We start from the raw sequence: 23707 nt of genomic DNA, 5'->3' as shown, positions 1-23707 counted from the left end.
AAACTATCAGAACCTCTGGGATACCACAAAGGGAGTCCTAAGAGGAAAATGTATAGCATTGCAAGCCTTCCTCGAGAGAACGGAAAGAGAGGAAGTCAATAACTTAATGGGACATCTCAAGCAATGGAAAATGAAGAACTTTACAACCCTAAACCCAGCAGAAGAAAATAATTAAAATTAGACCACAAGTAAATGAAATTGAAGACCAAAGAATCATACAACAGATCAACCAATCAAAGAGTTGGTTTTTTGAAAAGCTCAAGAAAATAGATAAAACTTAGGCTAACCTAACCAGAAGTAGAAGAGTAGAATCCCCTATTCATCAATTAGAAAAGATAAAGGCCAAATAACAACAGACTCCATAGAAATCCAACAAGTCCTTAATGAATACTATAATATATATATATATATATATATATATATATATATATATATATATATTATATAATATTCATACTATATAATAAAACTCTACTCTCAGAAGTATGAAAATCTGAAGGAAAGAGATCAATACTTGGAAACACGCCACCCTCCTAGACTTAGCCAGAAAGAAGTGCAAATGTTGAACAAGCCTATAACAAGCTCTGAAATAGCATCAAGTATAAGAAATCTCCCCCAAAAGAACAGCCCAGGACCAGATGGCTTCACATCAGAATTCTACCAAACCTTTAAGGAGGAACTAATACCTATATTACTTAATCTTTTCCAAAACATACTAAAAGAAGGAATACTTCACAATATATTCTCTGAAGCAAATATTATGCTGATATCCAAACCAGAAAAAGACCCAACAACAAAAGAAAATTAGATACCAATATCTCTAATGAATATTGATGCAAAAATATTCAATAAGATCCTAGCAAACAATCCAATAACACATCAAACACATTATACACCACAACCAGGTGTGTTTCATCCCAGGGTCCCAAGGATGGTCCAATATACATAAATTCATAAATATAATACATCACATAGACAAATTAAAAAACAAAGACCATATGATTCTCTCAATTGATGCAGAAAAAGCTTTTGACAATACCCAACATCCTCTCTTGATCAGAACGCTTTAGAAAATAGGTATAGAATTTATTGAATTCTTGAGACATCTTTTGGGTTACTGCTTGGAATTCTAATTTGATCAATTGGCACTTGCTACTGGCTGCTTGAAGAATTTTTTTCTTCTTGACTTCAGACAGGTTCATTGCAATGTGTCTTGGAGAGGCTCTGTTAGCATTGAAATTACCCAGGGTTTGATATGCATCTGAAAGGGGTGTGTTGGGGTCTTTAGTGAAACTTGGGAAGTTTTCCTTTATGATAGATAGTCTCCTGAATGGCTTCCAGGCTTCCTTTCCTTTGGGGCAATCTTCTTCCCCTTTAGGAATCCCTATTCATATATTTGAATACTTCAAGGAGTATTGTAGTTCTCTAAGGACATGTTATGCTTTCTCTCTCTTCTTTTCTGCTCATCAACTCTCTGGGTTAAGTGAAAATTTTGTCCTGTAGCTCTGAGCTTCTTTTTTCTCCATAGTCTACCCTATTTTTGATACGTTTTACTGCAGCTTTACATTCCCTGATTGTTTCCTTCATTTCCTTAAGCTCCACCATATCCTTTCTGTATTGTACATATCTCTTGTCTCATTTTTGGTTCTTTCTTTCCATGTTCTTGCCCATTCCTTTTAATGTCTTTATCATCCATATTTTAAACTCCCTTTCTATCAACTCTATTAATTATTTTTGTTTATTTTCTCCATACATATACATGTGTTTATTTGGTTTCCACTTTTTGCATGCACAAAATTAAAAAGACTTAAAATTTAAAAACAATAGCATTGATTACAATAAGCACTAGAAACAAAAATGTCATCAAGAATGAGCAAAGATAAAAACATTCATAAAAGAAATCAGATAATTGCTGCCAGAAAATATTGAGCAATAATAATAAGAATGCAAAAAAAAAGTAACATTCATATGGTTAGATAAGAGTATGTCTATCATAGAATGCTTTGACTTTGAGGTTCAGTATGGGGTCATCAGTTAACTTCTTTTTCTTTTTTATTTTTCCAAAGTCTCAAAAAATAGACAACTATTCTTGCTAATATGTTTGAGTTCTCTGTGGATTCTGGTTACTAAACATTGTTCGGAGGTTTAACCTGCAAATATTTTCTCCTATTTTGAGGGCTGTCTGCTTGCTATACTTACTATGTTCTTGGCTGTGCAGAAGATTTTCAGTTTGATCAGGTCCCAGTAGTGAATTTTTGATACTGCTTCAATTGCCTGGGGAGTCCTCCTCATTAAATATTCACCGAGGCCGATTCCTTCAAGAGTTTTCCCTGTTTTTTCTTCTAGTATTTTTATAGTTTCATGTCTTAAGTTTAAAGATTTTACCCAGTGAGAGTCTATCTTAGTTAATGGTGAAAGGTGTTGGTTCAATTTCAATCTTCTACAGGTTGCCAGCCTGTTTCTTAGGGTAGGCAAAGGAATGGAAGAGAAACTTCTCTAAAGAAGACAGACGCACGGACTACAGACACATGAAAAAATGCTCATCATCCTTAATCATCAGAGAAATGCAACTCAAAACTACTTTGAGATATCACCTAACTCCAGTAAGAGTAGCCCACATAACAAAACCCCCAAACCAGAGATGTTGGCGTGGATGTGGAGAAAGGGCACACTTCTACACTGCTGGTGTGAATGCCCACTAATACGTTCCTTTTGGATGGATGTTTGGAAAATACTTAGATACCTAAAAATAGAGATGCCATTCGATCCTATAATTCCTTTACTAGGTAAATGCCTAGAAGACCAAAAATCACAATATAACAAAGACATCTGTACCAGAATATTTATTGCAGCTCAATCCATAATTGCTAAGCCATGGAAGAAGCCCAAGTGCCCGTCAACCCACGAATGGACTAGCTAATTGTGGCACATGTATACCATGGAATGTTATGCAACCTTAAAGAAAGATGGATAGAGCTGGAACATATTCTTCTTAGCAAAGTATCTGAAGAATGGAAGAAAAAGTACCCAATGTACTCAGCTCTACTGTGAAGGTAATTTATAGCTTTCATATGAAGGCTATAACCCACCTATAGCACAAGAATATGGGGAATGGGCCATGAGAGGGTCAGGGAGGAGAGAAGTCAGGGTGGAGGGAGGGTAATGGGTGGGGCCACACCTACGGTGCTTATTAAAATGGGTACAGGCAAAACCTACTAAATGCAGAATACAAATTTCTACATACAATAACTAAGAAAATGCCATGAAGTCTACTTTGAACAGTTTGATGAGAATATTTTTGATTGTATATGAAACCAGCACATTGTACCCCTTGGTTGCACAAATGCACACAGCTATGATTTAACAATAAAAAAAAGAAGGAAAATAAGTATAGAAGTAACATTTCTTAAACTGATAGAGGCCAACTGCTGCAAACCCACAGCCAATATCATAGTGAATGGAGTAAAATTGAAATCATTTCCACTCAGATCAGGAACCAGACAAGGATGCCTACTGTCTCCACTACTTTTTAACATTGTAAGGGAAGTTTTAGCCACCACAATCAGGCAAGAGAAGACAGTCAAGGGGATCCAAATAGGACCAGAAGAGATCAAATTGTCACTCTTCACAGGCGATATGGTTATATATCCAGAAAATCCAAGGGAATCAACTACAAAACTCCTAGAAGTGATCAAGGCATATAGTAATGTTTCAGGATACAAAATGAACACTCATAAATCTGTAGCCTTTATATATACCAACAATAGTCAAGGAGAAAAAACAGTCAAGGACTTCATTCCCTTTACAATTGTCGCAAAGAAGATGAATTATCTGGGAGTGTATCCAACTAAGGACATGAAATATCTCTATAAAGAAAACTATGAAACTCTGAGAAAAGAAATAGCTGAAGATGTTAACAAATTGAAAAATGTATCATGCTCGTGGTTGGGAAGAATCAACGTTGTTAAAATGTCTATACTACCTAAAGCAATCTACAGATTTAATGCAATCTCTATTAAAGCACCTCTGTCATATTTTAAAGACCTGGAAAAATTAGTACTTTGTTTTATACGGAAACAGAAAAAATCTCAAATAGCCAAGACATAACTCAGAAATAAAAACAAATTGGGAGGTACCACGCTTCCAGACTTCAAACTATACTATAAATCAATAGTGATCAAAACAGTATGGTACTGGTACAAAAATAGAGAGGTAGATGTGTACTCAGCCCTACTATGAAGCTAAATTATAGCTATCACATGAAGGCTATAACCCAACTAAAGCACAAGACTATGAGGAAAGGGCCAAGGAAGGGGAAGGGAGGGGGCAGATTATGGTGGAGGTAGAGTAATGGGTGGGGCCACACCTACCGTGCATCTTAGAATGGGTACAGGCCAAACTTACTAAAGGTAGAATACAAATGTCTACATACAATAACCATGAAAATGCCATGAAGGCTACGTTGAATAATTAGATTAGAATATTTCAATTGTATATGAAACTAGCACATTGTACCCCTTGATTGCACTAATGTACACAGCTAACAATAAAAAAATAAAAAATAAATAAAAGGCAAAAAAAAAGAGGTAAACCCAGACACTTATTGTCATTTGATTTTCGATAAGCCTATTAAAAATATAAATTTTGGGGAAGATTCCTTATTCAATAAATGGTGCTGAATGAATTGGCTGGAAACTTGTAGAGGACTGAAACTGGACCCACATCTTTCTCCTCTAATAAAAATTGACTCTTACTGGTTAAAAGACTCATACTTAAGACATGAAACTATTAATATTCTTAGAGAAAGTGCAAGGGAAATGCTTGAAAAACTTGGCCTGGGAGAATACTTCATGAGGAAGACACCCCGGGCAATTGATGCACCATCAAAAATACATTACTGGGATCTGATCAAATTAAAAAGCTTCTGCACTGCCAAGAACACACTAAGTAAAGCCCTCAGATAGACAGCCCTCAGAATGGGAGAGGATTTTTGCAAGTTATACTACCAACAAAGGTCTAAGAACCAAAATCCACAGAGAACTCAAACTTCTTACTAAGCAAAAAACAAGTGATCCCATTTCATTGTGGGCAAGGAACGTGAACAGAAGCTTCTCTGAAGAAGACAGACACATTTCCTACAGACACATGAAAAAATGCTCATCTTTAATCATCATAGAAATGCAAACCAAAACTACTCTGAGAAACCATTTAACTCCAGTAGGACTAGCCCACATCACAAAATCCCAAAACAACAGATGTTGGTGTGGATGTGGAGAAAAGGGAACACTTCTGCACTGCTGGTGGGAATGCAAACTAGTATTTTCCTTTTGGAGGGAAGTTTGGAGAACACTCAGGGATCTAAATGTAGACCTGCCATTTGTCCTACAATTCCTCTTCTAGGTGTATATCCAAAGGACCAAAAATCTTTTGGCAATAAAGATATTTGCACCAGATTGTTCATTGCAGCTCAATTCATAATTGCCAACTCATGGAAGAAGCCCAAGTGCCCATGGACCCATGAATGGATTAATAAATTGTGGTATATGTATACCATGGAGTACTAGCAGCAGTAAAAAAAAAAAAAATAAAATGGAGACTTTACCTCTTTTATGCTTACATGGATGGAGCTGGAAAATATTCTTCTTAGTAAAGTATCTCAGGAATGAAAATAAAAGTATCTAATATACTCAGTACTACTGTGAAACCAATTTATAATCACTCACACATGCAAATGAAAAATGAAACACAACTTTAGCCTAGGATGAAGGAGGGAAGGGGAGAGTGAGGGGAGGGAAGGGGGTGGGAGGGATAGTAGGGGGACCACACCTATGGAGCACATTGCAAGTACAAGTTGGATCTATTATGTGTTTACCACAAATGTCCTTATAATATAATAGGGTAAATGAGGTGAAATCTATGTTGATTAATATGATGTAAGCACTGCAATTTGTACAAATAATGAACACATTGAAAATGGCATTAATGTATTTATGACCTATGTACAAAAGACTTAATAAAAAAAGAAAGAAAAAAATCATACATTATGATCAAATAAGATTCATCTTACATTAATTTTTTGAGTGGTGAGAAGTATGGATTCTTTTTTATTCTTCTGCATATGGCTATACAAATACAATTTTACCTGCACCTTTTATTGAAAATGGAGAGATTCCCCCAATGTATGTTGTTGCCTGCTTTGTCAAAGATAAGGTGGCTATATGTGGATGGTTTACTGTATGGGTATTTAGTCTTGTTTCATCAGCCTGTGTCTCCATTTTTGTGTCAATACCATGCTGTCTTGGTTACTATAGCCTTGTAGTGTAGTTTGAAGGTGGTAATGTGATGCCTCCAAATTTGTAAAAGAAGCATTATATCAAAAAATACCTGTATTCAAATGTTCTTTGCAACACAATTCACAATTACAAAGATGGGGAATCAACCAAATGCGCATCAATTCATGAGTAGATTAATAAAACATGGTACACGTATTCCATAGAATACTAAACCACAAACAATGACTTAATGCCTTTTCAACAATCTGTATATAACTAGGGACCATTAGAACTAGGGACGATTATCCTCAGTGAAGTATCTAAAGAATGAAAACACGAATACAACATGTACTTACTACTAAATTGGAATTAAATTGATGGGCACACATGTGAAGTAAACCTCAATAGAAATGAAGCAGGGGGTTACAGGGGGAGAGGAAGCAGAAACCTATCTAACAGGTAGAGCGAACACTCTCTGGGTGAAAGACATACTTCCAATGAAGACTGAAAGATTACAAAAAGAAATCTACATAACCAAAATATTTGTACCCCCATAATACTTTTAGATAAATAAATAAGTATATAAATAAATAAATGAAAGGATAGAAGATGGCATCTTTTGTGTGTCTTTTTATTTCTCAATTTCTGACAGTGAAATGGGGTGAAAATTCATTCAGTACCAAGAGGAAAGGGGAATGACAAAGTTAAGAATGGCCCTTTTTGAAATTTTGAAAAATTCTGTTTGACTCACTCAAAGAGAAATAAAGAAGATTCTCCAAACAATTTAAATAACAATTATAATTATATCTCACAATTATGTGATAATACTCAAATGTAATGCTAAAATTAATAACAAAATATTTTTCTGGCTCTAATCATAACAAAGTAAAGTGATAAAATCAATGAAAAGAAAAAATTTCTTTTTGTAGACTAAAGTAGTAGCAATTATCCTTTCTATTAAACCTTTCATCAAGGTTAAAAAACAAAGGAAGAAGTGTGAAGCTAATGAGATAGAAGTATCTAAATACCTCTGTGATTTTGCAACTGATAACAGTGATGATGATGGATTAATTCAAAAAAGAAAGGCTGGAGAAACCTACAATCAGCAGTTTTCCAGGAAGGAGAATGAAAAGTGGGACAGGTGAGCCTGTAGTGGTGTTTCATAGTAGATAATTATTACTGTACAAGAAAACTAATTTTAATTTGGACTAACATTCACAATTAACAAGTTGTATTCTTAACCTAAGGATTTTCAGCCTTTGCCTGCTATAAGAACAATGCAAATTTACAAACAATGGGTTTTCAGTCATGCTGACATTTTTTTTTTAACAAAAACAGTGCTGAGAAATGTGCAGAAAAGTTATTGTCATGCACTATTTGTTGATAAAACCAGTAAATCCTTTTGACAGGTGATTTAGCAATGGGCATCAAATTTCAAATATGTCATTCATTGAATGTAAGAGGTCCAGTTCTGCAGCTAGATCCTACAGGAAAATATGACCCATCTAAACACACAGACGTGTTAAGAACATTTGTTATCTGTGATATATACTTAAAATAAACCAATATTTATGTATCTAATATATAATATGTGTTAAGATACATAGTATTTATGTATGTTAAGGACATTTATATAACTATGTTATCTATATATGTGTATTACAGAAGTTTATTATAACATTGTCATATCAAAAGTTGGAGATAGTCTAAATATGTGTCAGTAAGGAAATACTTAAAATACCACACCCATAAAGTAATGTTGCATACAACGATTTTCTAAAATGAGGTGAATCTGTAGTATACTAATCATTTACCAATGAAAGTATGCTTAAAGTATTTAGTTTAGTGATACATACAACCAAATTTTGATAGAATTGCTTAAATATCTGCTGAGTTGCAAAAGGCAGCTACATGTTGTATTGGCATTCTAGCTTATAACCAAGAAGGTTGGAGGTTATTATATTTTTGGTTTTGTTCTCCATACATGAGTACTCAACTATTGGAACATCAAATTAGTCTGAATATCAGCAAATGATTGCACATGGCACTCATTTTCCATATATACATTTCAATAAGGTGTAAAAATGATTACATCAAAGGTTATTTAATCTAATAAAATTAGCCTTGGCCAAATTTTCCTTTAAAAAGCCAGAGAGTAAATATGTTTTAGACTTTGTGGGCCATATGGTTTTTGTTATAGTCCAAAATCTGTCACAGAAAATGAAGGAACCGGCATGCCTGTGATCCAATAAAACTTTGCTGACAAAAGCAGGCAGTGGGCTGAGCTTGGCTCACATGTGCTAATTTACTGACTCTTGTGGTAAAACCCAGTACTACTAATGCAGCAAGTCTTCTTTTAAAAGATTATGCATTTCAATATGAACCACATCACATTATTCAACAGATCTCATGTTACATTATTTACACAATAAGATTGTTTTTGCAATTTTTCCCCTTTTATTTCCATTATGGAATTCAAAATTTTAACATAAATATTTACTTTGTATAGTGAATGAGTATAAAATATCCTAAATTTGGATGGTTTTTATCACGCAATACATACTTCCCTTGAAATTTTAGTCATTCTTTGGTCTTTATTTATATACATGGGCAAAATGATAATCAGGTCTTTTCCAGTTTCTTTTTTTTTTTTTTTTTCTGTAGAGACAGAGTCTCACTGTACCGCCCTCGGGTAGAGTGCCGTGGCGTCACACGGCTCACAGCAACCTCTAACTCTTGGGCTTATGCGATTCTCTTGCCTCAGCCTCCCGAGCAGCTGGGACTACAGGCGCCCGCCACAACACCCGGCTATTTTTTTGTTGCAGTTTTGCCGGGGCTGGGCTTGAACCCACCACCCTCGGCATACGGGGCTGGCGCCCTACTCACTGAGCCACAGGCGCCGCCCTCTTTTTTTTTTTTTTTCTTTTTAATTTCATGTTAATGTGAGGGTATAAACAACTAGATTACGTTATTTTCATTAGTTAGGTAGAGTCCTTCTTGTAGTTGTGTCTCACACCCAAGAGGTGTTCCATGTAACCTTAAAACCTGCTTATTAAGTGGGAGCACACCAATCTCCCTCTAACCTTCTCTTGCCCCTTCCCTTGTTCCCCTTCCTCCTAACTTGAATTGAAATGAGATTTTCTCTTATGTGGACATGTATTAGGTTGTCTATTGGCTTTATATTACCATTGAGTATGATGGATATTTGTGTTTCTATTTTCTGATGCTTTGCTAAAGAATGCATTTCACCTCCATCCAGGTTAATATCAAAGATGTAAACTCTCCGTTTTTAAAATGACTAAGAAGTATGGTGTACACATACCACAGTTTTTTGATCCATTTTTGAGTTGATGGGCATTCAGGTTGTTTCAAAATCTTGGCAAATGTAAACTGAGCTGCAGTAAACAATCTAGTGAAAATGTCTTTATTAAAAAATATTTTTTTTCTGAGTAGTTCCACCTCTATTAATGGGATTGCAGGATCAAATAAAAGTTCGATTTGAGTTCTATGCGGATTCTCCATACTTTTTTCTAAAGAGGCTGCATTAGTTTGTAGTCCCTGCAAGGGTGTAAAAGTGTTCCCCATTACCAACATCAGCAATTTTGGGACTTTGTGATGTTTGCTATTCTCACTGGAGTTGGATGATATCTAGAGTGGTTTTGATTTGCATTTCTCTGTTGATCAGGGAAGATGAGTAATTTTTTATTTGTTTGTTAGCCACTCATCTGCTTCCTCAGAGAAGGTTCTGTTCATATCACTTGACCAGTAGTAGATGGATTTCTTTTTGGCTCTATTGATGTTGATTTAATTTGAGTTCTCTGTAGATTCTAATTATAAAAACTTTATCAGATCCATAACATGTAAACCCATTCTGAAGGTTGTCTATTTGTTTTACCTGTTGTGTCCTTAGCTGGACAGAAGTTTTTCAGCTTAATTAAGTCCCATTTGTTCATTTTACTTGTTGTTGTGATTGCTACTGATTTCTTTGTCAAAAAATCTTTCCCGAGTCCAACATCATCAAGAACTTTTCCCACACTTTCTTCTAAGATTCTTATTTCATGTCTTAGATTTAAATCTTTTATCCATCTTAAGTCAATTATTTTAAGGGGTGAAAGGTATTGGTTGAGTTTCAGTCTACTACAAGAAATTATGTCTAGAAATTTGGCAATGTGGAGGAAATGGACCAATAGCTGCAATCATGAGATCTTCCTAGACTTAACCAGAAATAGATCTCCTGAAAAGCCATATATCAAATGTTGAGAGTGCAGAAACAATAAAAAAGGTTATAGCACCAACAGCAGCAACAGAAGCCCAGGACCAGATGGCTTCACAACAGAATTCTATCACACCTTCAATGATGAACTTCTACCTATACTGCAGAACCTGTTTCAAAATATTGATAAGGCTGGAGCCTTCCCAAACATATTCTATAAACCAAATATCACTTTTGTTTTGATTCCAAAACCAGGAAGGGACTTAACAAACAAGAACTTCAGACCAATTTAACTAATGAGTATAGAGGGAAAAATACTCCACAAAATCTTAGCTAATAGATTACAGTTACTCATTTCAAAAAAATTATGCATTACCATCAAGTATATTTCATCCAAGAGATGTAGGTTGTTTTAACATATGTAAATTCATAAATGTAATACATCCTATCCATAAAAACAAAGTCTATATGATGCTCTCAAAAGAGGCAGAAAAAGCATTTGTTATAATTCAGAATTCTATACTAACAAGAACATTTAAAAAAAATAGGCAAATTTGTATATTTCTTAAGATGATTGAAGTCATCTGTCCACAGTTAACATCATGCAGAATGGTGTAAAATTGAAAGCTTTTCCAAAGAGAACTGGAACCAGACAAGGATGCACACTCTCACCACTATTATTCAACATGGTTCTAGCCAATACAATCAGGCAAGAGAAGGATATACAGTGCATCCAAATTGCTTCAGAGGAGATCAAACTCTCCCTCTTTCCTGATGATATAATCTTATACTTAGAAAACCCAAGAGACTCAACCACAAACTCCTGGAAGTTATCAGGAAATACAGTAATGTCTCAGGGTATAAAATCAATTTCCAAAGATCTTGTATATGCCAGTAACAACTAAGCTGTTGAGCTTCTCTTGATTTGAGAAGCAAATCAAGGACATAATTCCCTTCAGAGTATCTTCAAAGAAAATTAAATACTTAAGAATATACCTAACAAAAGAGCTGAACTATCTTTTCACAAAGAATTATGAAACCCCAGGAAACAAAATTGCAGAAAATACTAACAAATTGCAGAGCATACCATGCTCTTTGCTGGGAAGAATCAACATTGCCAAAATGCCTATTCTACACAAAGTAATCTACAAATTTAAGGCAATGGGGATTAAAATACTGACATCATATTTTGAAGAACTGGAAATAATAGTACTTCATTTTTTATGGAACCAGAAAACAAGCAATATAGCTAAGGCTATTCTTAGTAATAAAAACAAAGTCAGAAGCATCACCCTACCAGACTTTGGGCTGTATTAGAAGTCTGCCGTAAACAAAACACCATGGCATTGACACACATAGACATATGGAACCAAATTTAAAACCAAGAGATCAAACCAATCTCCTCTTGCCATCTGATCTTTGATAAACCAAACAAAAATATACAGTGTGGAAAATAATTAATTTTCAAAAAATGGTGCTGGGAAAACTACATAACCACATGAAAAGACTGAAACTTTCCCCACAAATTTAACCCATTATAAAACTTGTCTCAAGATAGATGAGAGACATCAAACTAAGACACAAAACAATAAAAATCTTGGAAGAAAGCATAGGGGGAAACTCTTGATGATGTTGAGCTAGGGAAAAATTTTATGACAAAGACTTCAGACCCATCATAACAGCAACAAAAATTAACAAATGGACTTAATTAAGCTGAAAAGCTTCTGCATCACTAAGGACACAACAAGGAAAGCAAGAAGATAATCTTCTGAATGGTAAAAGATATTTGCCAGGGTATGAATCTGACAAAGGAATGATAACTAGAATCTATAGAGAACTCAAGTTAATCAACAGAACAGAGTAAACAATCCAATCTACCTCGGGGCAAGAGATACAAACAGAACCTTCTCTGACAAAGACAGACAAATGGCTAAGAAATATCTGAAAAATGCTCATCTTCCCAGATCATCAGAGAAATGTAAATCATAACTACCCTGAGATACCACCTAACCCCAATGAGAATAGCACACATCACAAAGTCTTAAATCTGCAGATGCTGGTGTGGATATGGAGAGAAGGGAACACTTTTACACTGCTGGTGGTACTGAAAACCAATACAACCTTTTTGGAAGGAAGTATGGAGAATCCTCTAAGAACTCAAGCTAGCCCTCCCGTTTGATCCTGCATTTCCACGGTGAGGCATCTAGCCACATGGAAAAAAATCGTACTAAATATTTGCACTGGACATTTGCAGCTCACTTTACAATTGCCAAACTGTGGAAACAACCGAAATGCCCACCAACCGAGGAATGGATTAATAAGCTGTAGTTTCTGTATACCATGAAATACTATTGTGCCATTAAAAAAGATGGAGATTTTACATCTTTTTTACTAACCTGTATGGAGGTGGAACACATTCCTCTTCATAAAGCATCAGAAGAGTGGAGAAGAAAGAACGCAATGTACTCAATTCTAATAAGAAGGCTGTAAGTGGTCTAATAGAAGGTGGGGGGTAGGGAAATGAAGGATGGGGAGAGGGGCGGAGGGAGTAGGGTAAGGGGTCACAGTGTATGGCACACCTCTTGGGGGTGGGACACAATTACAAGAGGGAGTTTACCTAACAGCTGCAATCGGTGTAACCTAATTCTTTGTACCCTTAATAAATTTCAAACAATAAAAATAAATAAAATGAATAATAAAATTGAAGATAGAACAAGGTGCTTTTATAAGATTGCTCAATGCTAATCCCATGAAGCCCAAGGATGGCTCAGAGAAGGTGTCCTTAGCTATAGATCATCCCCAGAATCTCTTAATTATGGGTGAAGCTCTTGATCTTGAAACCTATAAAGCAAAGAAAAAGAATGGAGAACCTCATGCACAGATGGTTAATTTGTGAAACTCTGAATACTTGAGTGTCACATCCAGCTCAGTACTGGAAACTCAGTGCACAACAGGCTGACCTGCAGTCCACCTTATCCAGAGGATAAATTCCAAAGAAGTTTGCCTGCAAAGTCACCAGCCTAGAAGAATTTTTATGTCAAGATGGTTTTTACCACTGAGGAGTTTCTTCTGCATCCTATGTGGCCTCAGTTGCAGCAGCTGTTGTGCCTACGAAGATGATTCAAACCACTCTGAGCAATCTGGTTGTCAAAGGTGCAGACTTGATCATTCAGGAAACAAAACAAATACTCAGAATGCCCCAGAAGAGCTTGTCTTGCTCTGAGGAGTTCAAAGAATTGAGGGATCTGCCACTGAGTGGAGCCAGAAGCCTGTAGCATTTAGTCAAGACCATGACTACAGGGATTATGGGAAGCCCCAAACCTGCCATGCAGTCTGTATCGGCATTGGCCCTCTTAAAACAACAGAAGCAGGGCGGCACCTGTGGCTCAGTGAATAAGGCACTGGCCCCATATACCGAGGGTGACTGGTTGAAACCCAGCCCGGGCCAAACTCTAACCACAAAATAGCCGGGTGTTGTGGCGGGTGCCTGTAGTCCTAGCTACTCAGGAGGCTGAGGCAAGAGAATCGCTTAAGCCCAGGAGTTGGAGGTTGCTGTGAGCTGTGTGAGGCCATGGCACTCTACCGAGGGCCATAAAGTGAGACTCTGTCTCTACAAAAAAAAAAAAAAAAAAAAACAGAAGCAGCAGATGTTGGAGATGAGGGAAAAGGAAATCAGAAGCTTTTTGGAGACAATTTCTCCAAGGCTCAATTGAAGTCAAGAGCCTGGCTCTGCCATCCTCATCTTAATAGCCCACTGCCCAATCTGCATAGATGGGGACTGAATTCCCCAGGCTGGAAGGAAGTCTGACCATGTGGATGACCAAGATTGGGTGTGGCAACTCAAAAAGAGATGACGTTCTCTTTTCTGATGAGTCACAACCACCAAAACCAAAACTGAGTGCTTTAGCAGAAACGAAAAACTTGGCTGCTATCACCAAATTATGAGCAAAGGCCAGGTTTTTACAGAAACACACCAAAACAGCCTCTAAATGATACAAAAGGATTCCCAGTATACCGTGCGAGTGATGAAATGTGTAGAAAAGAACACCATGTTTTCTTCCCAAGATGAGGATGAATTGGAGCCTGCCATGAAGAAAAGGAGAGAGCAGTTTGCCTGACTGGAATCTGAGTAATTTCAGGAAATTCTAAAAGTAAAGTCAAAGTGCACAGGTGTCCTGAAAGAGGCTGAGGCTGAGCTGCATAAATGCTATTTTGAGGCACTGGTGAAAAAAGAACAAATGGAAGAAAAGATGAGAAACATCAGAGAAGTGAAGTGTCTGGTCGTGGCATGCAAGGTGAGTACCTACTCCCATCTCCATGTGCTGGAGACCTGTGTCAATGAGCAGCACGACCTCCACCGGCTCAATGGCATGAAAAAGTTTTTCAAGTGTCCCTGTGGGGACAGACTCCCACACAAGCACTGCATTAATCGTGGCCTCTAAAAAAAAGGGAGGGAATGCTAAAAGAAAACTCTGGTCCATAGATCAGAGGAGAAATTTTGTTACCAAGAGGAGAACACACCAAATTTCTAAATAGCCTCAAATAACCCTAAAGTCATTTGCCTCAATCTTTTTTTTCTTCATGTGGCTCTGGAAAGGCCTAGGATGGACTCCGGATTGCCTTTGTTTCTGACTGACACCAGCAAAAACCCATGCTGGTTAAGCCCATAAGCCTTGTCTGCTTATTTCTGCAGTTGTGTGGGCTTGACACCAAATTTAACATTGATGTTTAAGTGGAAAACCAGAATATTGTCTTCCCTGTTCTCACTACAGTATTGTGGCAACATTACAGCTTTCACAGAAATTTTTGGCCCCAAACTGGAAGGTAAACCAAGAGGTGTGTTTCTGTACCTCTTGGTTATACACTCCTTTACCTCAATGAAGTTCTAGTGTTACATGGAGATAAAAATATACATTGTATAATGACATTAACAATAGCATCATTGTGATTTTACGAGATACTCTAAATTATCAGAGGTATAACCTTTATAGTTTAGACAAGGGAAATTTTGATTATGTACAATAGAAAAATAAAAGATTACTGCTTTCACAGAAATTTTTGGCCCCAAACGGGAAGGTAAACCAAGAGGTGTGTTTCTGTACCTCTTGGTTATACACTCCTTTATCTCAGTGAAGTTCTAGTGTTACATGGAGATAAAAATTTACATAGTATAATGGCATTAACAATAGCATCATTGTGATTTTATGAGATACTCTAAATTATTAGAGGTATAACCTTTATAGCCTAGACAAGGGAAGATTTTGATTATGTACAATAGAAAAATAAATGATTGACAGTTTATTTCAGATAACACTTTTTTGTATTATAAATTTATAAAGCTTGAAAACCACGTTTCTTTGTACCAATAGTGTCATGGACGTGTATTGTGTGCTCAATAAGTATTTGTTGAGTACATGAATAAATAGTTGAATAGATAAATTAGTGCTGATGATGAATTTTCTTAGAAAAATTTTTCTTAGAAAAGTTTCTTAGAAAAATAAGTTTTGAACTTGTTGAAAGTAGGTTTCTCTAATTGCCTAGATACAACAATATGAAGGCTTTTAGTTTTTAAAAAATATGTGAGATTTAGAAAATTTTATTTATACTTATGGCCATAAATAGAATGATTATATGGATTTATCTACTATCCTATCATTTAAGAGCAGTTGACAATAAATTTGATTTTCACAACAGGGTATGAAGCTCATGTGTTGGAGCCAGAATTCTGGGGTTTGAATGTGTGGTCTCTACTGACCATCTGTATGTGGTGGGCAAATTACTTGGTGTTCTGAGCCTAGTCTCCTCCTTTATAAAACCATACAGGATGATAACATCTCTAAAACAGTAGCTACATCACAAAGCTCTTGTAAGGATTCACATTAATTAAATACATGTACAGTGTTTTAAGTACTACATAGTAAGGACATAGTAAGTTGTGAAAATGCAGATGAAAAACATTATTATTATTGTTCTGTTTTAAAGACAGAGTCTCACTTTGTAACACTTGGTAGAATGCTATGGTGTCACAGCTCACAGCAACCTCAAACTATTGGGCTTATGCGATTCTCTTGCCTCAGCTTCCCAAGTAGCTGGGACTACAGGCCCCGACCACAATGCCTGGCTATTTTTAGTGACAGTGTCTCACTCTCGCTAAGGCTAGTCTTGTACTCATGAGTTTGGGCAGTTCACTGCCTCTGTTTCTCAGAGTCCTGGGATTGCAGGTGTGAGCCACTGCTTCTGGTCTTGAATTTAACATTATTAATATTATTACAAAAAGAATTTCCCTCATATAAGTATGTTAGAAAAATAATGCAAATAAGTCTTAGTGCCTATAAATGACCATGTTTATTAAAAAGGAGAGTGACAAACACCTGGTATATTTCTATCAAATAATGCAAGTATGATTGTCCTTTCTCTTTTTCAGAAAGCTTGATCTAAATGTAATTCTTTGTTAGGATGTTATGTAGTAAGTTTTCTTCGTCTCTTAATGTTACTGTTTATACTTCAATCCCTCTTGTAGAAAATGATTAATTTTACATTATGTATTAAAAACCCTAAAAACTATAAGTAGGAGAAATAAATGACAAATGCAGATATTTTATTAAACAGCAATTGTTTTAGATATTTTGCAGTTGTATATTTCCTATTTGCTAAAAGGAATTATTTGTGTTTTTTAGGCCTACAAAGAGAACATCTAAGAAAAAGAACAAGGTATTATTAAAAAATCATCAAACATGTCATTATTTGAAAATATAAAGTTAAAGTAAAAAACAGAGTCTTTTGCTATAAAGACATTTCCTTTAAAAACTGATTAAGGAACCATAGCCATAGGTAAAAGTGTCATCCTTTTAGCACACATCAGTACTTTACAAAATATCTGTGGTTTTGCTCATATAAAAAATAGATAATTTTTTTTTCATTCCTGAGATACTTTATGAAGAAGAGTATTTTCCATCTCCATCCATGTAAACATAAAAGAGGTAAAGTGGTAGAAATAATCAACACATTGAATCCCGAAATGGCATAAATGTGTTTATGATCTATGTACAAATGAATTAATAAAAAAAAAAAAGAAAAGAAAATGGATAACTACCACTTCTGTACATTTAGACTATGCTGTAAACATTTGGGGGACATTTTGAAGCACTGTTCTTTATTTTATAGGTGAAAAAACAAATACACACTATGGATGACCATGATGACGTAACCTGGTCATCTGAGGGAGACTCAGAGGATTATGAGTTGCCTTCTGTTAATTATAAGAATTTGACATTTCTTGCTAAACAACATGGAAAGCACTATAAAGGTAGGACCACTGCATGAGTGTAAGGCCTTTTTATGTGTCCTACAGTAGCATATGCATTGCTTAGCACTGCACCATTGAGCACAGAAGTGTTATGGTGACATTAATCTCAGAAATGTGCTTTATGTTCATATACAATGAGAACTAGGGTATGTTGTGAACTCTCAGTCAAAGAGCTCTGACAATCCCACTGTACTTCTCTCAGTGTGAATGACACCCCCGGTGTGTTGCTGACCCTACTTCTCTCTTACGCTTTCCCAAGATCAGGTTGCCATTATCTCCCACTCGGAATGCTAGGGTAACCTTGGAACTGCTTTCCTCACAACCCCATCTCCTGAGGCCATGCTCTACTCTGCAACCATTATATATATCATCAAGCCTCTGTGAGTTGACCTCCCAAGGGACTATAACGAACTGGTCAACACATGGAGATGGCCAACATAAGTAACTAGGCCTACTGTACAGATACGTATGTGTGGTGCATGTGTGGTCAACTTGAGGTCAAATTGAGGTGGTCAGTGCAGGGCGGTGGTCAACTATGGAGGGTCTACTGTACTTTTAAAAATGAGGATCCCATCGTGTTAAAAATCCTTGTTGAAAATACATTTACCACTTCTCATTATTATAAGATTAGAGATCTCAACTCTAGCATTATCCTGCTAGAGTTGTGTCTGGCTGTTCTTTCTCTGTGTGTTTCGGTCACTATCTTAGGTGTTTGTTCCTGCTTTCAGTGGCTTTAGAGAGGCGTAATTAGTATATGATCAACTGTGCACATTTCTAATGTACAATATCGTAAGTTTTGAAACATACAAGTGAACCCATGGCCATAATAAGAGAGTTAACATATTCATCACCCACAGCACTCTCCTCCTGGCGTTTTGCATTTCCTTATTTTAGAACCTGCTAAGTTACTTTCCATAGTATTCATAGTATTTGTACCATTTTCCATTCCTGACAGCAGTCCATGACAGTTCCATTCTCTGCATCTTCACACTCAGTATATCATTGTTTTTAATTTTAGACATTCTGATGTGTATGCATTGTGCATACTATTTTGGTTTCAATACACAGCATCCTAATGACTCATAATGTTGAGCATCCTCCCATGTGCATATTTGCCATCTGTACATCTTCGATGAGCTATCTTTGCAAATTTCTTGCCATTTAAAAAATTAGACTGCTCTTCTCTTTGTTGAGTTTTAAGAGTTCTTTATATATTCTGGATACAGTTTCTTTACTAGCTTTGTTTTTTGCAAGGACTCTTTCCTGGTTTGCATTCCAAGGAATGTTTCCAAACATTCCAAAAACTGTTTCCCAGTTTTCATTTTTAATAGTATTCCAATGAATTCTGTTTTATCTGTTTGTTTAATTATGGCATCTCCACGTCCCTCTCTCTCCAGACACCACTCTCTCTCTGCAGCCCCCTGCTTCCTCAGTAGTCACTGTTTGTGATGCCATCTAGAGGTCTACACAATGCCTGGGGCTCTCTGGGAATTCACCAAACACTCTGAGCTCTGCAGGGGGTAGACTTTCAGGCAGCCAGGCTCTGGGCAAAGGGTTAACTGTGCATTCAGAGTTTTAGGGAAAATATTTGATTGCTTTTATGACCAGTAGGATGGCACCTAAGCTCATAGGTGGGACCTCCCTGGAAGAGGAAGTACATTAAGGGAAAAGGATTAGGTGGCATGATTCAGGTTGGTCAAATGATAAAATTTCTGGAGAGGGTGCATGGGTGGCAAGGGCCTACGTATTATGGGGTGAAGCGGTAGAATGGTTCTGGGCGAGTGAATTTGAACAGTCCCTGCCCTGAGTCTCCAAGGCAGCTACTGCTGCTGCCACAGATAGTGGGAGCCCAGAGAGCTGCTGGGTTTGTGCCTGATTAACTATCTAGCAGGAGAATGATCATGGAGGTGGTCACTGCCAAAGTGAAAGGTTTGCTTCCAGAGGAGATAATGGACACTGGTATAACTTCAGTTGGTGACCATAGTATTGAAGCTGGGGAAGACCCAATTCCCATAGAGACAGAAGTGGAAGAAATTGTCAACATAAATTTTACTGGTGGCTCTACAGCCATGCCTATTTCCACGGAACCAATCACAGTGGACAGTAAGCACACTAACCAAGTTACAGCGAATGCCATAATTCCTAAGGCAGATTGTAACACCACAGCGAAACCAGCTTTTCCAAGTGGCATTCACAAATTTGGTGCTCAGACTCCTATGACTATATCAGTCCATCATATTATGTTAAACAAAGTATCACAGACAGCTGATGTTAAACTTGTAGTCAGAAACTTAAACCAGATGAACAGAAGTTAATTTTAACCACTTTGGTTAAGTCCCGTTCTAGAACTACCCCATAGCCAACTACAACAGACTCAAAAAGTTACAACTGAGGCCCAATCATGAGATACTAAGTTACCACTGTAGCAAATTAAAATAGTTAATTATGGGAAGAAGGCCAGAGGTGAAACCTGTCATTGGAGTCTCAGCACTGACCCCAGGAAGTTAACAGATGACATGTAACACATGTCCTTTGTGTTATAGACCAAACAGTAAAAAACACTACAGATTGCTAAGAAGCCTCAAATACCAACCTCTGGTTTGGTAATCAAGAAGCTGATCTTTGCAAAACCAAGTAATAGGAAAGCAGTTACAGGACAGACAACTCAAGTATCACCTCCAGTCATTGCAGGTAGGGTTCTTTCACAGTCTATTCCCAGAACTCCATCAAAGACCACAACAATATCTGAAAGTGGTTTTATTGGATCGCCTTTAAATTATACAACACAGACACTAAAGAAAATAGCCATATCTCCTTTGAAATCACCAAATAAGGCAGTGGAATCAACTGTGCATACCATCACTGTTAGGGGAGTAAGCACATCAAAGTTTAAAGCAATTACACCTCTGGAAACTGCTCTCAATGTCCGGAAGATTCAGTTACCTGGAAACAAGTTTTATTATATCTGACTTGTTACTGCCTCACAACCAGTAGCTCACCCCAGCCAGTTAGTCAGAATCCCAGTACAAACACTCCACCTTTTCAGCAAGCAAAGCCATTGGTTGTGAATACTACCACAGTGCAGATGTCCGTTCCAATTATCTTGCCTTAGGTTGTCAAACAAGTTGCTCCCAACCAATCAATCCAACTTCACAAATCATAACTACCAGCCACCCACAGGACCGGCTCATCATGCCTGCCGCAACACTGCCACAGATTCAGCCCAACCTCACCAATGGACCACTAGGCCTTGTCCTGGCAGTGTCTTGGCCCCAACTCTGGGAACAGGGATTGTGGGCTATGCTGTGCTTCCAGCTCAGTACTTTAGTCAGCTACAGCAGTCTTCATATGTGTGTATAGCAAGCTATTCTAACTTCGTTGGAATATTTGGTATCCAGATCCAGTCGAGGCTTCCATTCAAAGGCATAATCCCATCTGTGTCTTCCATTGGGCATAGAAAGCCCTGTAAGTGTGAATATCACTGTGTTTGGCATTATATTCTGATTGCTTTGCAAATAGTGAATTTTACAACAACCACAATTGTACTAGTTATTATAACAATTTGGAACATGAAAATGAAAGGCAAAAAGCAATAAAAGCATGCCTTGACAGAAATCCAGAAGGCTTCAAGCCTAAGATAGGGAAAGGAAAGGAGGGAGAATCAGATTGACATCATAGCAAAGGATGTAATTGCAAATGATCAGGCTGTCTTAAAAACTATTGTGAATGCTATGAGGCAAAAATAATGTGTTCCTCAATATCCAAATATAATGGGTGTAAAATTTTGAGAAAGCCTAGAAAGAAAGACATTGATGCACTTGGCAGAGGCAGCTGAAGTAAGAGTACAGCAACAAACAGCAGCAAAAACTAAGTTGTCTTCCCCAATTTCAGACTACTTTAGTAGGCCAAACCAACTTTGAATAGTGGATGAGGAAAATTGTTGTTTACAGTCGTGACTAAGGAAGTAGCTGAAGCCATGTGTGACTACCTTCTTGCCCAGACAGAGCAGGCAGACAAGAAGGGAAAATAAAAATCAGCAGCTGAAAGAGTAATAGGAACACATTTATAAGAGGGACTTTGCTTGACAAGTGCAATTAGTGTAACCTGGATGTTTGTACGCTCAATGAATCCCCAAAAATAAAAAAAGAAAAGGATTTGGATGAGGTTTGATGAGCATCGTTAACTTAGCAGGAAAAGCAAAATATGACCCCTGTGCCATGAATTGCTAGCTCTTGTACAAAAGACTGATAAATGGTACAGTACAGAAAATTTAAGGTGCAGGGACACTTGATTTTTTGGAAAATTTTTTAACAATTACTGTGTTTTAATTCACTTCTTGTTTTAAGAGACTTCAAATTATAACATTGAAAGGGAAGAGATTTAAAATGAGGAAATTAGTACATTTTAAATCTTAGTTAAATCTGCTTATGGCCTAAATTAAACTTTTCTTTCTTGTATTATATAGAGTTTTCATTGGCTTAGGTTTTTAAACAGTTAGATGGTCTATCCTTCTGATTCTATTGACAAAGAATATTTATAAATTACTATAATTTACAATGTGTGGTGTCACATGATTTTTCTCGGTAGAGAAAGTCAAAGTACCAGTGGTTGTTAACCAGTCATCCTTTGAGTATGATTTAGAGCGTATTCAGACAGAATCTCTAACTTAAAAAATTCTTGAGAAACATTCAGATGGCCTTTTGTGTTTAGAAAGCACCATATTTTAAAGAGAAATCAAGTTTTAAGGTGGATTCTGGAATAATAATATCTTGTTGTTAATTTGGGAATGTCAGAAGGGAACCCTCAGGCACACTCTTAAAATTAAGAGGGGGAGAGGGATAGGGTGAGTGGAGGGAGGGTAGTATAAATGTCTAAACACATAACTAAGAAAATGTGGTGAAGGCTATATTAACCAGTTTGATGAAAGTATTTCAGATTGTGTACAGAACCAGCACACTGTACCCCATAGTTGCATTAATGTACACAGCTATGATTCAATAAGAAAAAAATAAACATATAAAATATTAAGGGGGGCAGCACCTGTGCCTCATTGAGTAAGGTGCTGGCCCCATATACCGAGGGTGGCAGGTTCAATCCTGGCTCTGGCCAAACAGCAACAAAAAAATAGCCCGGCATTATAATGGGCACCGGTAGTCCCAGCTACTCTGGAGGCTGAGGCAATAGAATCACGTAAGCCCAAGAGCTTAAGATTGCTGTGAGCTGTGACACCACTGCACCCTACAGAGGGTGAAAAGTAAGACTCTTTCTCTAAAAAAAAAAAAAATTAAAAAAGACAGTAAATGATAAATGATACTTAGAGAATTAACAATGTGTTTCTATGATAAGGAATGGCCAACAAAGACTCCATTTTCTCTCAAAGAGGTGGCATGTATTTGAAATAATAAATTGTCAAAGTGTTTACTGGGTGCTTTGCAAATAAGAGGTGTGTATAAGAAGTAAACTTATCATGTAGTGATTTTATAGAACCTCACATAATTATCAAGTATAAAATTTAGCCTAGATGAAGAAATAAAGAATAAGGAAGCTGTAAGAAATGAATTTGGAGAAGGATTTTTCATCTATACAAATATTTCTCTTTGTAAACTTTTGAACTAAGAAGTTTCAAATCAATACATGACTCTTACTTGATTTACTGAAATGGGCTTCCCGACAAAGCCTTCAAAATTATAATGGGAAAAATTCTTTTTATAACAGCAGTCAGGCGTGTTGTCCATTGCTCTATTGGTTTGTTTTTATAATGGAAGTTTAATGTAGCATGATTTTACTCAGTTATTTGGGTAAGCGGAAGGTATGAGTATAATTACTCAAATAATCTAAATCATTTTCAGTAATTCTAAAACTCTGAATTTAGGAGTGTGTTGTAATGGGACTCTTGGTTTATAACAATAAAAAGAC

The 23707-nt window shown here is 36.7% G+C and overlaps 1 protein-coding gene and 1 pseudogene across 1 annotated transcript in view; both read left to right on the top strand.

Moving 5' to 3' along the window:
• Positions 1 to 23707, top strand: part of LOC128573444 (ankyrin repeat domain-containing protein 26-like) — a 122813-nt gene that overhangs the window by 43316 nt on the left and 55790 nt on the right. The window lies entirely within an intron of this gene.
• Positions 19666 to 22020, top strand: LOC128574064 (protein lin-54 homolog; annotated as a pseudogene).

Source organism: Nycticebus coucang, chromosome 21 (assembly GCF_027406575.1).
Source record: "Nycticebus coucang isolate mNycCou1 chromosome 21, mNycCou1.pri, whole genome shotgun sequence".
NCBI classification, from domain to species: domain Eukaryota; kingdom Metazoa; phylum Chordata; class Mammalia; order Primates; family Lorisidae; genus Nycticebus; species Nycticebus coucang.
The sequence above is the reverse complement of the archived record's forward strand: the minus strand, read 5'-3'. Positions and strand labels throughout refer to the sequence as shown.